The sequence below is a fragment of the Ctenopharyngodon idella genome, chromosome 18 (assembly GCF_019924925.1).
Source record: "Ctenopharyngodon idella isolate HZGC_01 chromosome 18, HZGC01, whole genome shotgun sequence".
Lineage (NCBI taxonomy): Eukaryota > Metazoa > Chordata > Actinopteri > Cypriniformes > Xenocyprididae > Ctenopharyngodon > Ctenopharyngodon idella.
The window spans coordinates 21,088,419-21,102,657 of NC_067237.1; the positions used below are offsets into that span (position 1 = coordinate 21,088,419).

Below are 14,239 nucleotides of genomic sequence, written 5' to 3' on the forward strand. Positions count from 1 at the left end.
AGATGGAGATAGAAAGCAAACATAGTGATAAAGATATTGATGCAATATGTCTTATAATGTGTCACGGCTTCTGAGCCACCATGCTGCTGTCTTGCCCTGCTCTAAGTATTGATAAAGTTAATTCACTTTATCACCATTACAGTTAATACATGCATAATTTCTAAAGTCAGTGAGTGACAATTAGATGTAACATGATCTAAATCAGAGGCACTCAACTTCATGAGACCAAGAGGACCAAATTATAATCTTTTTAATGTAAGACTGAAGGCTATTCAGACTAGATTAGTTTACACTAACATATTTTGTTATTTTAATCTCAAATCAAATCAAACACATTCAAACACTGTATCTGTAAAATATTAACAGAGCAAATTACCAACTGTTTTTCAGCAAATTCCACAGAGAAATCTAATCCTGAAATCTAATTAATATTTTTTTCACAATGCTTCTCCTCATTTATTTTGCTTCCCTTCACTGAATATCTTACAGTGAACTTTCTGGGTAAAATCAGTAGTGGTTCAAGTATTGTTGGCACCTCATATACACACACACACACACACACACACACACACACACATTATAGTCCAACAGTTTCTACAACCTATTGGCAACACTCACTTTCAGAAAACAAACACTCCCATCTGCGTAATTACAGAGATACTAATCCCATCCAGATCAGTATATTTGACAGTAGCTGATGTGTCAGTCAGTCAGTCATTTTGTTAAAGGTGCCAGTACATTACGTTATGTAAAACAGTTCAAAAAAAGCATTCAAGGACCTTTAAAGTCTGGATGACACATTCATACAGGCATTCTCATAATAAATACTTCAGATTCACATTGTCAGTAAGAATGATAATGGTGAGACGTACAGTAAAATTAAAAGCACAAATTTTCCTACAACTTTTTAATTAGCATACATTCATAACTACGCATGTCAAAAGCCTCATGTTGAGTGCCTTCTAAATGATAAATACAAGTGATGAATGATTAATGATTCCACTAGTTGACTACTTATGCAAAAAGATAAATTGCTACATTTGCTGTAGCCACAGTATAACGAAACAGCTATTGTCTCCCAAGGGTGTAGGTAGTTAATCTTCATTTTGTGCTATTGAAAAACCTGTGGAAGATGCAGTTTTGTGATGAGTAGGGGGTTTTAATCATCATGTTCAGTGCATTACAGCAGTAGTTTTGTCCCTATCATCCAACATTGTGTTGGAGTACAGAGTGTCCTTTCTAGACATCCAGCTGCGTCCTTGTCCTCCTGATTCATAAGATATGTTGTACATTGTCGTGGGTTTTACTGTCTCTTATTCAGTGCCTTTCCCCTCACTCACTCTCACATTTAATATTTGAACCTCATTGCCCATGTTTTTCCAGTGTTGGGGTAAGTTACTTTTAAATGCATTTAATTACATTACTTTTAATTAATGCATTACAATATTGCGTTAAAAAGTAACTAATTCCGTTACTTAGCTGCTTTTTATAAAAAAAGTAATCCGCTACATTACTTTAGCGTTACTTTTTCTCATCTGGGCTGGCCTTGCTTGTTTGTTTTTTAATAACAACAAAAAAAGTTCTATTTTTGGCAATATGTTTTTCGGCCCTTTCACACCAAAAGTGAAACAAATAAGCCTCAGGCTGAAGGAAATGCATATTTACGCCTGTACAGTAGAGGGCGCAGCTCAAACAAACCTTTCAGCTGTGCTGCCATTCTGAATTAAAGAAGAATAGGATACAGGAGAAGGAAGTTCAGAGCTTATTTCTAAATCTAATATAAAGTCATTTTTGCTTATTAGTATGGTTGAATTAAATCATTGAAGGTCAGCAGCAAAGACATTGGATAATAAAGTGAGATTAAATACATAAAGTATATTTATGTCATTTAATATAGTTAATTATTACAGGTTTGCATAAAATTTTAAGACTGCATTTCACTGTTTTTATTCATTTTGAGGAACACTAAATGTTTTCTTGCAAGTGAGATGAGTAAATGCACGTTCACATTTAGTCTAGAACTACAATAACCATCATGTTTTCACAGCGCACACAACGCCTTTGCACTTTATTTCTCTCAACATGGGGACAGGAGAGCTGTCAGTCAATAATAGTGAAAAAATAACTTAATTATACTTATTTGAAAAAGTAACTTAGATATTTTGTTGTAAATTGAAAAAGTAATGCATCACTAGTTCCTTGAAAAAGTAATCTGATTAAGTAACTCAAGTTACTTGTAAAGCGTTACCCCCCAACACTGGTTATTTCCGCATTAGACAGCATGCTTGACTTTGATCCAGGAAAGTAGAGCATTCAGAACAGCAGGGATGGGTTTCTCACAGAGAATATGACCCTGCTGGAGCCAAACCACAAAGGGGGGCCCCAATGGCACTACGTTCTTCTGTGGCTAAAACCCCTAATTCAATTGATTTAGTTGAAATTAGGTTTGGACATCTGTCTGTTCTGCAATACTGAAAGATGGTGTTTTTAGATCATGAGGCTTTGACCCCCTTTGCAAATAATACACACACACATACACACACACACATATTATATGCATTTCTTTGATGCATAATGGCTTTGTCTGGGCTAAAAGCTAAAGCCAATGAATTATCACATCAGCACTCGGCTGGTCTTAGTAAATGGTGTTAGTGCGGCATGAGAAAAGCCAGACAGATTGGCAAAGCCTGGCATTATGCAGACCCAGACATCACACTGGTTTATTAGACTGGTGCCAGAGAGAGGTGTGATGAAGCATGTGTTTGGGGATGATATTTTTGACCACTTGTATGCACACACACATACATACACACAAACCCAGGTGACCAGTTAGCTCGTCGTTGCAGTTAGTTCAACCTAAACCACTCTTACTGTGAAATTATAGTTCTGTCATGACAACTCTCGGAGTGTTTGGCATGGTAATGGATATGACAATGTTGATATGTTTGGTCTTGACAAAACAGATCTGCTACACTGCTGCTGCTGCTTTTATTGCTGCTGCTGCAGAGCAAGTACAAGACTTGCTACTGCCAATACATAGACACGCTGCTGTGAGCAAGTAAGACATGCTGCTGCTGTACAATAGCATACATGAATTACCTGTAGAAGATCTATACAGGTGGAGCTGGGGAAGGTGGAGGGTTTCTGAAAGCGTGCTGCACCGCTAAGGCAAATGCTACCCAATTATTTGAAGGTTGAGCAGCGAGCTCATTGGCTACTGATACAGCAGGAACCAATCAGCAGTGCCCTTTAGATAACGATGTGATTACGAGCAGGTTGAGTTAAAGGAGCTATTAGCCTGCGCCATCTAGAGTTTCATGACAGAACTTTGTATTTATAAACCAGTTTACGGTTCATTTTATAGAAGCACCAGTAATATTATTTAATGTTTTATTACCTTATATAATTTTTTTTAAAGTAATTAAATCACAATAAACTTTTATAGTTTACATAGTTAAACTTAATTCTTAATTTGGTAACTTAATATGGTGTACAAAATGTAAAATACAAAATGAATCACATTCAGTTTTAAACCATTCAGTGTCTTTAAGGAATAAAAAAATTTGAAAAGATGCATTACTTTTAAAATTTAAAAAAAAATACGAAAGATGATGTTTTATTTATGCCACTCTGGTGGTAAACTAAAAAAATGATAAAGAGATGAAATCATGATTAATTACTTAGCCCTTGAAAAAGTTCTAGAAGGTACTGAAATATTATTATTCTGGTGATTCTATTAAAATGAATTTAAATCACAACAAAACAAAAAACAAAAATAATCCTGAAAATGTTCTGGAATCAGATGAAATTAATTTAAACAGGTAAATGGTTTATAATAAAATGTAAAGGTTTTTTTTTTTTCATCAAAATATTCATATGGAAAAAAAAAAAGAGTTAATATGTTCACTTTGGCAGCACTAGAACTGTTTCCTTATTGGTAAAACATCTTTATATATTTCCATTATGAGCAATTCAAGCTTCTTATCCAACAACAGCTGGTGCTAGCAAACTAATAAAAACCAATGAGATTGTATGTATTCCCAGAATCTCTCTCTCTCTCTCTCTCTCTCTCTCTCTCTCTATAAGTCTGTCCGTCACTCTCACTCTTTCACTTTTCTCAGATGACCACTAAATAATTCAGGTGATAAAAATAACAAATGTTTAGGGTCTTTTGAAAGTCGCAATATAAATAAGGACATCGGTTTTTGATTCCCGCGAGAGGATGGAAACATTGATCTGTTTCAAATATGAGACACTGAAAGTAGACTCACACTCAGAGGGCTCCTATTCCAGTCGACCTGGCCAAGACCAAGGGCCTGACACACACACACACACACACACACACACACACACTCATGTTGGGTTTCCATGTTTTATGGAGACTTTCTATAGAGATGATTTTCATACTGTAAAAAACTGTATATTCTATCCCCTAACCCTAAATCTACCCATCAAAGAAAACTTTCTGCATTCTTACATTTTCAAAAAACATCACTTAGTATGATTTATAAGCTGTTTTCCTCATGGGGGCCAAAAAATGTCCCTGCAAGGACAAGGATTTCGGATATTGCCATCTTTGTTGGGACATTTTGTCCCCATAACGTAAGGTTTACCAGGACCACACACACACACTTCCAACAGTCTTAGGCCATGTTTACACCTGGTATTAAGATGCGCTTTGGTCGATCGGATCACAAGTGAACGACGCCAAATACAGGTGTAAATGGGGTCTAAAACGTTTTGAGGCTGTCGTCTTTCGACCACTTCCAGAGGTAGTTGAAAACGCATTTGACTGGACTGCTTTCATAGTGTGTAGACGCTCATATGGTCAAATGTGCTCGAACAGCCACAAGAGACCGCCTACTCTCCGCCTACTGACCTAATGTGTAAACTTAATGGGAAGTGCACTAGCCAGATGGCATTTAGACTTTTGTCGTCTCTTACCATTCCTGATTTCTAACACACACTCACTCCATTCGGCATGATCTTGCGGCTATAAAATCTGATATGGAGTTCACATACAAAATTGCTGCAAACCGCCCATAAACTGAGAGACACAAGTGAATGGGGCAAGACTGTTTTAGCACCAACATGACAATGCAGCCAACATGAATCTGGCAATGAAGATATGTGCGCTTTCGGCTCATCTGTGCGATTCTCTCCAATCACAAAGTCTCTGTGAACACAGTGCTGGACTTGCCAAAAACAACAAAGACCTCTGATGCTGCACAGCGTATGGAGAGTCATTTACATAAGGAGAATGGGAACACGTTAACTAGATGACTACTTTTCTGGACAGCTCGTCGACTAGTAAAAATCAGACATTGTGCAAGCCCTAGTATATTTACATCTCTGTGCTCAGCTCTAAGCTTAAATTTACGGTCAGACAAAGACACTTAACTGTAACGTAAACAGAACAATGAGTACTTCCTGTTCAGAATATATGCATGTATAGATAGATAGTCACTTCCTCATGGGTGTCTTTAAATATGTATACAATCCATAAAAAGGAACATGAAAAAAAGTGGTTCAGTCTAGGGCTGTTATAATCTTATAAAAACAGTGGTCTTTAACCTTTACAGATCCAGAACCCCAGGGACTGTTTTAGAGAAAAGCGTGATTTTCTTGTTAACACTTTATAATACTTTCAATTTAACAAATATTATTAGATTATTAAATGCTTACCTGATTATAAATGTAACAAATGTAGACATACATGTTTGAAATACACTACTGTTCAAAAGTGTGGGGTACAGCTGTACTGGGATAAAACATTTGGAACTTCGGATATAAACACTGATGTCTACAGTAGCGATCAAAGTAGAGGAAATCACCTTTTGCATGTAACTTCACGCTTCAAATAAAGATTGTATCAATTACATTGTTACACCAGTAGGTGGCAACAGGTGACTTAAAAAATGTATTCGTCATTGAAACATTCATTCGAGAGATTCGTTTAAAACGCTGATTCATCCAGTAATGAAACAAGTGAAGTCTTTATGATTGAGTCATTGAATCATTCATTCAAACCGATCAATAATTTATTCAAATTAATTAAATGTTTTAAACAGACTGCAGCAATTAAAATTGTCAGAACCTGTGTTGTGATTCTCAATTTATCCAAAATTGTGCAGCTCTAGTGTGGGGTCTTTTGTTAAAGAAATTAATACTTTTATTCAGTGAGAATGCATTAAATTGATCAAAAGTGACAGTAGTCTTTTCAGTTGTTACAAAATAAATGCTGTTCTTTTTAACTTTGAATGTTTTCAACATTGATAATAATAAATGTTTCTTGAGCACCAAATTAGCATATTAGACTGATTTCTGAAGGATCATGTGACACTGAAGACTGAAGTAATGATGCTAAAAATTCAGCTTTGCTATCAATAAATTACATTTTTAAATATATTAAAATAAATAACAGTCATTTTAAATTATTATAATATTTCACAATAACTGATTTCTTTCAAAAACTTAAAAAAAAAAAACTTTCTGACCCCAAATTTTTTAACAGTAGTGTATATAAAACAGCATTGGTTCTAGATTTCATCAGATAAACACAATGAGACTTTATTTGGAGAATGGAGGTTCAGAAAAATAATGTAACTGAAAAATGTGGGTAACATTTTTAGCTTAACTAGCTCAGCCACTTAAATTACAGAAGAAAGTTCACCCTATTATCTAATCTGCGATTTCTTAGAAAGTTTGTGTGAGGTTACCAGTCATTTTTCATCTTCTCCTTTCCACTGATAAGAGCTGATCTCTAGAATCCAGCATGTGGGCGGAGGAGAGACATCATTACAGCAACCTTTCCTTCAGATGAACTTATTATAGAATAGCTCATTAAAGGAGAGAGAGAACAGAGTGAGAGAAAGGATCATCTCAGATTGGAAAACTTATGGCATTCATGCATGAAGACTAATTTCCCACATCTCATGTCTGTAAGGTATGTGTTTGTGTGTGTGTCCTGAGAGGTGGAGGATCTGGCCAGCACGAGCTCCTGCTGAGGTTATTACACAATCACGCCAACTGCGCTCTGTGACCTGTAACTTGGTTTGAGTGCACTCAATCTTATTCGCACAAAGGGACAAATCACCATGGCATTCATCAACGTAAAGGGCATGTGCAGTACAACGGATGGCGGAGTGATTTAAAGGAATTATTCAAAATTCTGTCATCATTTATTCACCCTCATGTCATTTCAAACCTGTATAACTTTTTCTTCATGATGTTCTAAACCCATATGAATTTCTTACTTCCATACAACACAAAAAGAATGGTAGAAGAATTTCCAAGTTCCCCTTTTCCACATAATGACAGTAAATGGGGACTGGGACTGTCAAGCTTTAAAAAAAAAAAAAAAAAAGAACATCTAGAACAGCTTGTGTGTAACAGATGTAGGCTAGTAAGAGCTGTATGTGTAAACCTCTTTAGCCTCCTAGCCTCCTTGTTAGAGTGCCTGAATCCCATGCTGACGGACCGGGGTTCGAGTCCCGCTTGGATCGGGCAGTTCGAACAGGAGGGGTTAGGCTACATGTGCGCAATATTTCGATAGTTCTGAAGCCATTTAATAGCTTCTCTGTGAGAAACAGACCATTATGTTTGTTTAGTTTTTAGTTACGGTTTACTAAAATCAAAACTAAAACTATTATAAATCATTTTCGGTAAACATCGTTTTCGGAAACAAATGGGGGGGGGGTTATGGTTTTTGGGACCACCATACAGTTTCACTGTATTAAAAAAGAGCAGTGTGAACATTCTGCTACGTAATTTATAACATGAAAGAAAGTCATATGACTTTGGAATGACAATATTTTTGGTAAACTAATACTTTAAAATATTTTTTGGCTGTCCTAATGGATTTAGAATGGTGGATGGATGCCACAAAAAATTGTGAGACTAATTAAGTACACATAGATTGTGATTGACAGGACTAAATAAACATGCTCCTCCTGACCTTTGGTTTGGATGGAACTCCATTTACCAGATCAATGAGGTTAAGAGAAGACGATCTAAAGAGCAACTCACTGATCTGAATGGCTACAAGCTTTTATTTTAAAGCAGTGAGATGGAATGTGATTTAAAGGATTTCAAGAGTGCACACCAGTAGCCAAAATAGAAATACAAAAACTCTCACGCGCACACACACACACACACACACATACACTCAACGACCCACACTACCTCTTGCTCCTATCTCCCAAAGCTGGCTCATGTCATCTGTAAGAGAATCCTTTGTCCTGATGGTGTTTTTGAGTGCTGTTTCTGTCATCACCCTCCGGACATGGCCACTTATCCCACTAAATGCCGGGAGGAACATCTATTTATAACAATAATAATCAGGGCTTCGCTTTCTCAATCACACAGAGAGTTCGCAGGTCAACCCTTCCCTGTTAAAGCCTAACATCTGCCCAAAATATACACTGCCCATCCCTTCTGCTGTGCGCAGATGTATGCGAGTCACGTTCTATTGGATCAATTCACAGAAACGCTTGTCAAAGAAAACGGAGGGAAACTACAGGGTGTAATTACAATTATGAAACTACAAGCCGAGTATGACGGGTCTGTATATCCCTCCCTATCATCTCATTTTCTCTCTTTTCTTACAGAGTAATGTCAAAAGTGAGCTTTAAGAAAAATGAAGAAAGGGAAGGTTTTTGAAAAGCAATTACACAAGGCTCAATATAGCAATATTTGTGTTGCACAGTGAGTTGTTGTCCATGTAGAGCACACTATACTGATTACTTACGAAGAAACACTGAAATATTCCATGAAAACTGAGAACGGTCAATTTTGATTTCACATGACACATTTCACAGTGGAACACAATATTTAGTGTGAAAATTATATAGAAATTAATTCATTTAAGATTTGATTGATTAGCCTGAAAATGTGTCACTTTATACCTACATGATGTGACATTTAGGCCTAATATTACTTTTTCCACATCACTCAGCCTTCATTATATAAGCAGAAATGAAAAGTAATTTCCTTAGTGGAGAAATTTACATTAACATTTTAATGTAAGCTTTTGAATATCACGCACTGATGAATCATACAGTCGTCTATTAAGAAAATAAATTGGGTCAATTTTAATTTCATGTTGCTTAAAAGCAGGAAGATGTTAATTGTACCAGACTAGCAGATTACTATGGACTGGTTATGAATTCATAACATTACTCACACCCAGATATGTTTAGCCATCATCCTGTACGATCCCCACGGCCAACCCCCTGATTCACTCCCACTTTTCTTCTGATTCACGGTTCACAGTAACTCCCCCTCCCCCTTATCTACTCTGGGTGATTTGTCATCCTCTAATTATGACAGCCATTGTCATCTCCATGGCAACAGAGTGAAGAAAAGAAGGAGGGAATGCATACGAGCAAAAGAAATGAGGTAGCACATCCTTAACATTCGGCAGAGGATCGTGCGCGCATCAGCTGAAATTCACTACAAGAGTTAAACATCAGCTGTTCCTGACAAATGATGTTACGTGTGATTACCGTAAACGATGGGGCAACATCTGTACTTTTCAGTCAGTAAAAAGGAAGTGAAAACTGCAAAAGCAGAAATGTTCCACTCAGTGTGTGAACAAAAGGCCACAGGCAGAGTCCCTACTGCATCTGCAATTATACCTTAATTAAAAGTTGCTTGTGTAATACCCAAGCTCCATTTGTGTTTCTGTGTGTGCGCGCACATGTTGGCTCCCCAGGGCCGAAGGTTGCTGGAAACCACCAACAGACAGACCAATTTATACCTACTCGCAGTTACCTGGTAAAGGTTACAATGATACACACATGGCAAAACAGAGTCACAGAAGGATGCAATTAACACTCTTCACTCACATCACCCCACAACACACTTTTCATCAGTATCCTACTAACACTTGCAAATAAGCAAATTATTTGCACACAGCTAGGTGTAAAAGACCAAAGTGTGCAACATTCTAACATTTAAAGGGACAGTTCACCTAAAAATTAAAATTCTGCCACCCAGCAAGCAATAGCCGTCATTTCACCGTCTCGGTTAACTATAGACCCGACATAGTCTGGCTATGAGTAACCCACTTCTAGCCAAAATAACCTTGAATTTGGTTAGATGTCGTTTTTGCCAAAATAACTTGCGAGATGTATGATATTCCATCATGTAAGCAAAGTCAACAGTGATTACAAGGTGTTTGGTTTCATTTCTTTGACATGTTCAATGGTTAAACATCTATTAAAGGGATAGTTCACCCAAAAAATGAACATTAGCCCATGATTTACTCACCCTCAAGCCATCATAGGTGTATATGACTTTCTTCTTTTAGACGAATACGATCGGAGTTATATTAAATAATGTCTTGGCTCTCCTAAGCTTTATAATGGCAGTAAACAGAGGATGAGATTCTGAAGCCCAAAAAAGTGCAACCATCCATCATAAAAGATATCCACACAGCTCCAGGGGTTAATAAAGGCCTTCCGAAGCGAAGCAATGTGTTCGTGTAAGAAAAATATAACTGGCTTCCGGCACAGCCGTATGCACGTCGCCAAAAGAATAACCCCTGTGCTTTCGCGTTCGCCAATACGTCATGTGTCAGGACAGAGTTCACTCTTTCGCTGTAAATCCATGCATGCAGCCGTCTGCCAGAAGCTAATTATTTTAATTTTTAAAGTTTTAAATATGGATATTTTTCTTGCACAAACTCATCACTTCACTTCAGAAGGCCTTTATTAACTCCCCGGAGCTGTGTGGTTATCTTTTATGATGGATGGATGCACTTTTCTGAATTTCAAAATCTCATCCTCTATTCACTGCCATTATAAAGCTTGGGAGAGAAAGGACATTATTTAATATAACTCCGACTGTATTCGTCTGAAAGAAGAAAGTCATATACACCTAGGATGGGTGTAGGTGCAGCTTGGCATTTTTCCCTTCTGACCTTAAATCTGCCCTAGTAAAACCTGTGTACAAAAAAGGGAGCTCAGATATTTTAACTCCTAGTAATTATAGACCCATCTCAAACCTTACATTTTTAAGTAAAATATTAGAAAAAATAGTTTTTAATCAGTTGAGTACATTCTTAAATGCAAATTCGAAACTAGACATGTTTCAGTCTGGTTTTAGAAAATACCATAGTACAGAGACCGCTCTTATTAAAGTAGTAAATGATATAGACATAAACCTTGACAGAAATTGGCCTTCAGTTCTGGTGCTTCTTGACTTGAGTGCTGCATTTGATACAATAGATCACCAGATTCTTTTAAATAGATTAAGTGACTATGTTGGTCTATCTGGAACAGTTTTAAATTGGTTTTATCATATCTTAGTGAAAGAACATTTGTAGTATCCATTAATAATACCTTGTCTGAATATTACAAGGTACCATGTGGGGTTCCTCAGGTATCAGTTTTAGGACCACTACTTTTTAATCTATATATGTTACCTCTCTGTCACCTCATCAGGAGGCATGGTATCTCTTTTCATAGTTATGCAGATGACACACAGTTGTATGTAGCTGTGTCTCCTGATGACCCGGTGCAAATTGATTCACTAGCAAATTGCATTAAAAAGACATAAATGACTGGATGTCACAAAACTTCTTACAACTCAACCAAGATAAAACTGAAGTTTTGCTTATTGGATCAAAAGCGCAGAGAGAGAAATTGACCCCTAAACTAAATGTACTCGGATTAAACCCAAGCCAAGTGGCAAAAAACTTAGGAGTTGTCTTTGATTCTGATCTTAATTTTAAAGCTCATGTACGTAATATTACCAAAACAGCATTTTATCATCTCAAGAACATTGCTAAAGTAAGACCATTTCTCTCTCTGAGCAACACAGAACAATTAATGCATGCATTTATAACTAGAAGGCTTGACTATTGTAATGCCCTTCTTACTGGTCTACCAAAGAATACAATTAACCTAATCAAAAATACTGCTTCTCGAATATTGACAAAAGCCAAAAAGAGAGATCATATTACACCAGTATTAAAGTCATTACACAGGTTACCTGTTAGTTTTCGTATTGATTTTAAAAATCTTTTATTAGTTTATAAGGCATTGCACGCACAGACTTGCTCCAGACTATCTTTCAAAAATGCTTACATATGAACCTAGAAGGACTCTGATTCCTTTCTTCTAAATGTACCTCATAGTAGAACTAAAAAATTCGGTGATGCTGCTTTTAGCCGTTAGGCTCTTCGCCTCTGGAACAACCTTCCAGAGAACATAAGATGTGCTGAAAACATTAATAGTTTTAAATCTAAATTAAAAACATATCTTTTTAGTCTGGCCTTCCTGTAAAGTCTTATAAAACTTTTTTATACTTCATGTGTTTTGTTGTATTTTATATTTCATATTTTAATCTTTATAAACTTTATTCTTATTCATACCCACCCTCATATCATTCCAAACCTGTATGCTGTTATTTTTTTTTGTGGAAAACAAATAAAACAATTAAAGAATCTTCATATAGATCTTCTCCATACAACAACAGTATAAGTACATTTTGGCTCTTTTTCTCACAAAATCATATGGCGTCTCAAGGTTTGGGACTGCTTTTTTGGTATTTTTATAGTCCTTTTTTTCAGAGCTTGACAGCTTGTGAACTTGACAATATGAGCATTGTGTGAAATCATTGTATGGAAAGACATAAGTGAAAATATAAATTATACAAGTAGTAAGATTTTTATTTCAAATAAATGCTGTTCTTTTGAACTTTTCTTCAAAGAATCCTGAACAAAAATCAATCAAGGTTTCTGCAAAAATATTAAGCGGCACAACTGTTTTCAACATTGACAGTAATAATAAAAAAACTTTCTCAAGCACCAAATCAGCATAACAGAATAATTTCATGTAACACTGAAGATTGGAGCAATGGCTGCTGAAAATGTAGCTTTGCCATCACAGAAATAAATTACATATTAAAATGCATTTAAATGTATTTTTGATCAAATAAACATATAAACACACACATAGGCTTTAAAGTTATTTATGTAATAAAAGTATAACATTTTTTGTTGCATCCCTTCTTATATTCTAGTATATTTTTAATTAAGGACTATGCTAAAATCTTATCCGGATACACATTATGTAATTCGAACATAAGGGTAGTTCACATTGCACTGCCATGCTGTAAATCAGCTGACCTCAGATCAGATGAGCAGACCCACCCTGACTGCCTCTCCAATAAAGCTCTTTTGTGTTGGCGTTGAAGGGGCTGGCCTAGGACCTGCTTTATTGCCCAACACAAACACCTCACTAAGACAAAGGCCTTTTGTGTGATCACCAGCACATGGGTCAGCCAGAAATCTCCACACGGTAAGTACATATGGACCCACCGCAGAGAGACCAAAAGAGATGTAGAGGGTGAAAAATAAGAACCAGTGGGAGAACAGGGGTCACTGAGGGGTTCAGGGAAGCTCTTGACATTCAGGCCCCACTGTTTCCCACTCTCCTGCCGAAAAGAGAAGCTTGCTTAGGTGTGTGACTGAGTAAGAAAAATAGAGAAAGAGACACTTTTTTGTCTGAGCTGAACACTTCCTCTCTACCTGTGTTTTTACTCACAAGAAGTGAGAAAAGAATTACTGTGCAGTATCGTACTCTAAAAAAAAAAAAAAAACTTGTACTGTTGTTAGTTTCACTCAAACCATTCATGTTCACATTACTTAAACTCAAGTAACTACATGAATGAACTTAATTTAACTGAGTTGTTTCTACTAAAAATGAGTATTGTCAGCTTTACTTAAGTGTTTGTTCAGTCAACTTAACATTGCTGAGTGAAACGCAAAAAAATAATGTTGAAATAACTAACTGGGCAGTGGATCCATAGTTCCCAGCATGCTTTGCAAAGGACTGCATTTGGAAAGTAAATTTAGGGATTTAAAGTGTTATTTTATGTGTTTTTCAATAAAAGGGAAATATGTTACTTTGTGTTAGTGTTTAATGTTCAGTTAAGTTGGACATTTAGAGGAGTTTCTGTAATGTTTTTGAATTTTGTGGTTACCATTATGCAGAAGAGTGGCGTCTGCGTTTAGGCTGTGAGCACTCATATACACGTTTATAGGATGGATTTCCTTCTCTCAATTAAATTGAGTTTGTTCAACAAGTTATTTTTTTGAATGCATTTTGTAGAGCAAATAGTTAATTTAATGAGGTAAATTAAATCAATAAATGTGTTATCCTTACATAAACTTTTATAAATTTAACATAACGTTATTAAGTAAACTGCACATATAAATATTAAGTAACAG

The 14,239-nt window shown here is 36.2% G+C and overlaps 1 protein-coding gene across 3 annotated transcripts in view; it reads right to left on the reverse strand.

Moving 5' to 3' along the window:
* Positions 1 to 14,239, reverse strand: part of gnao1a (guanine nucleotide binding protein (G protein), alpha activating activity polypeptide O, a) — a 102,843-nt gene that overhangs the window by 79,264 nt on the left and 9,340 nt on the right. The window lies entirely within an intron of this gene.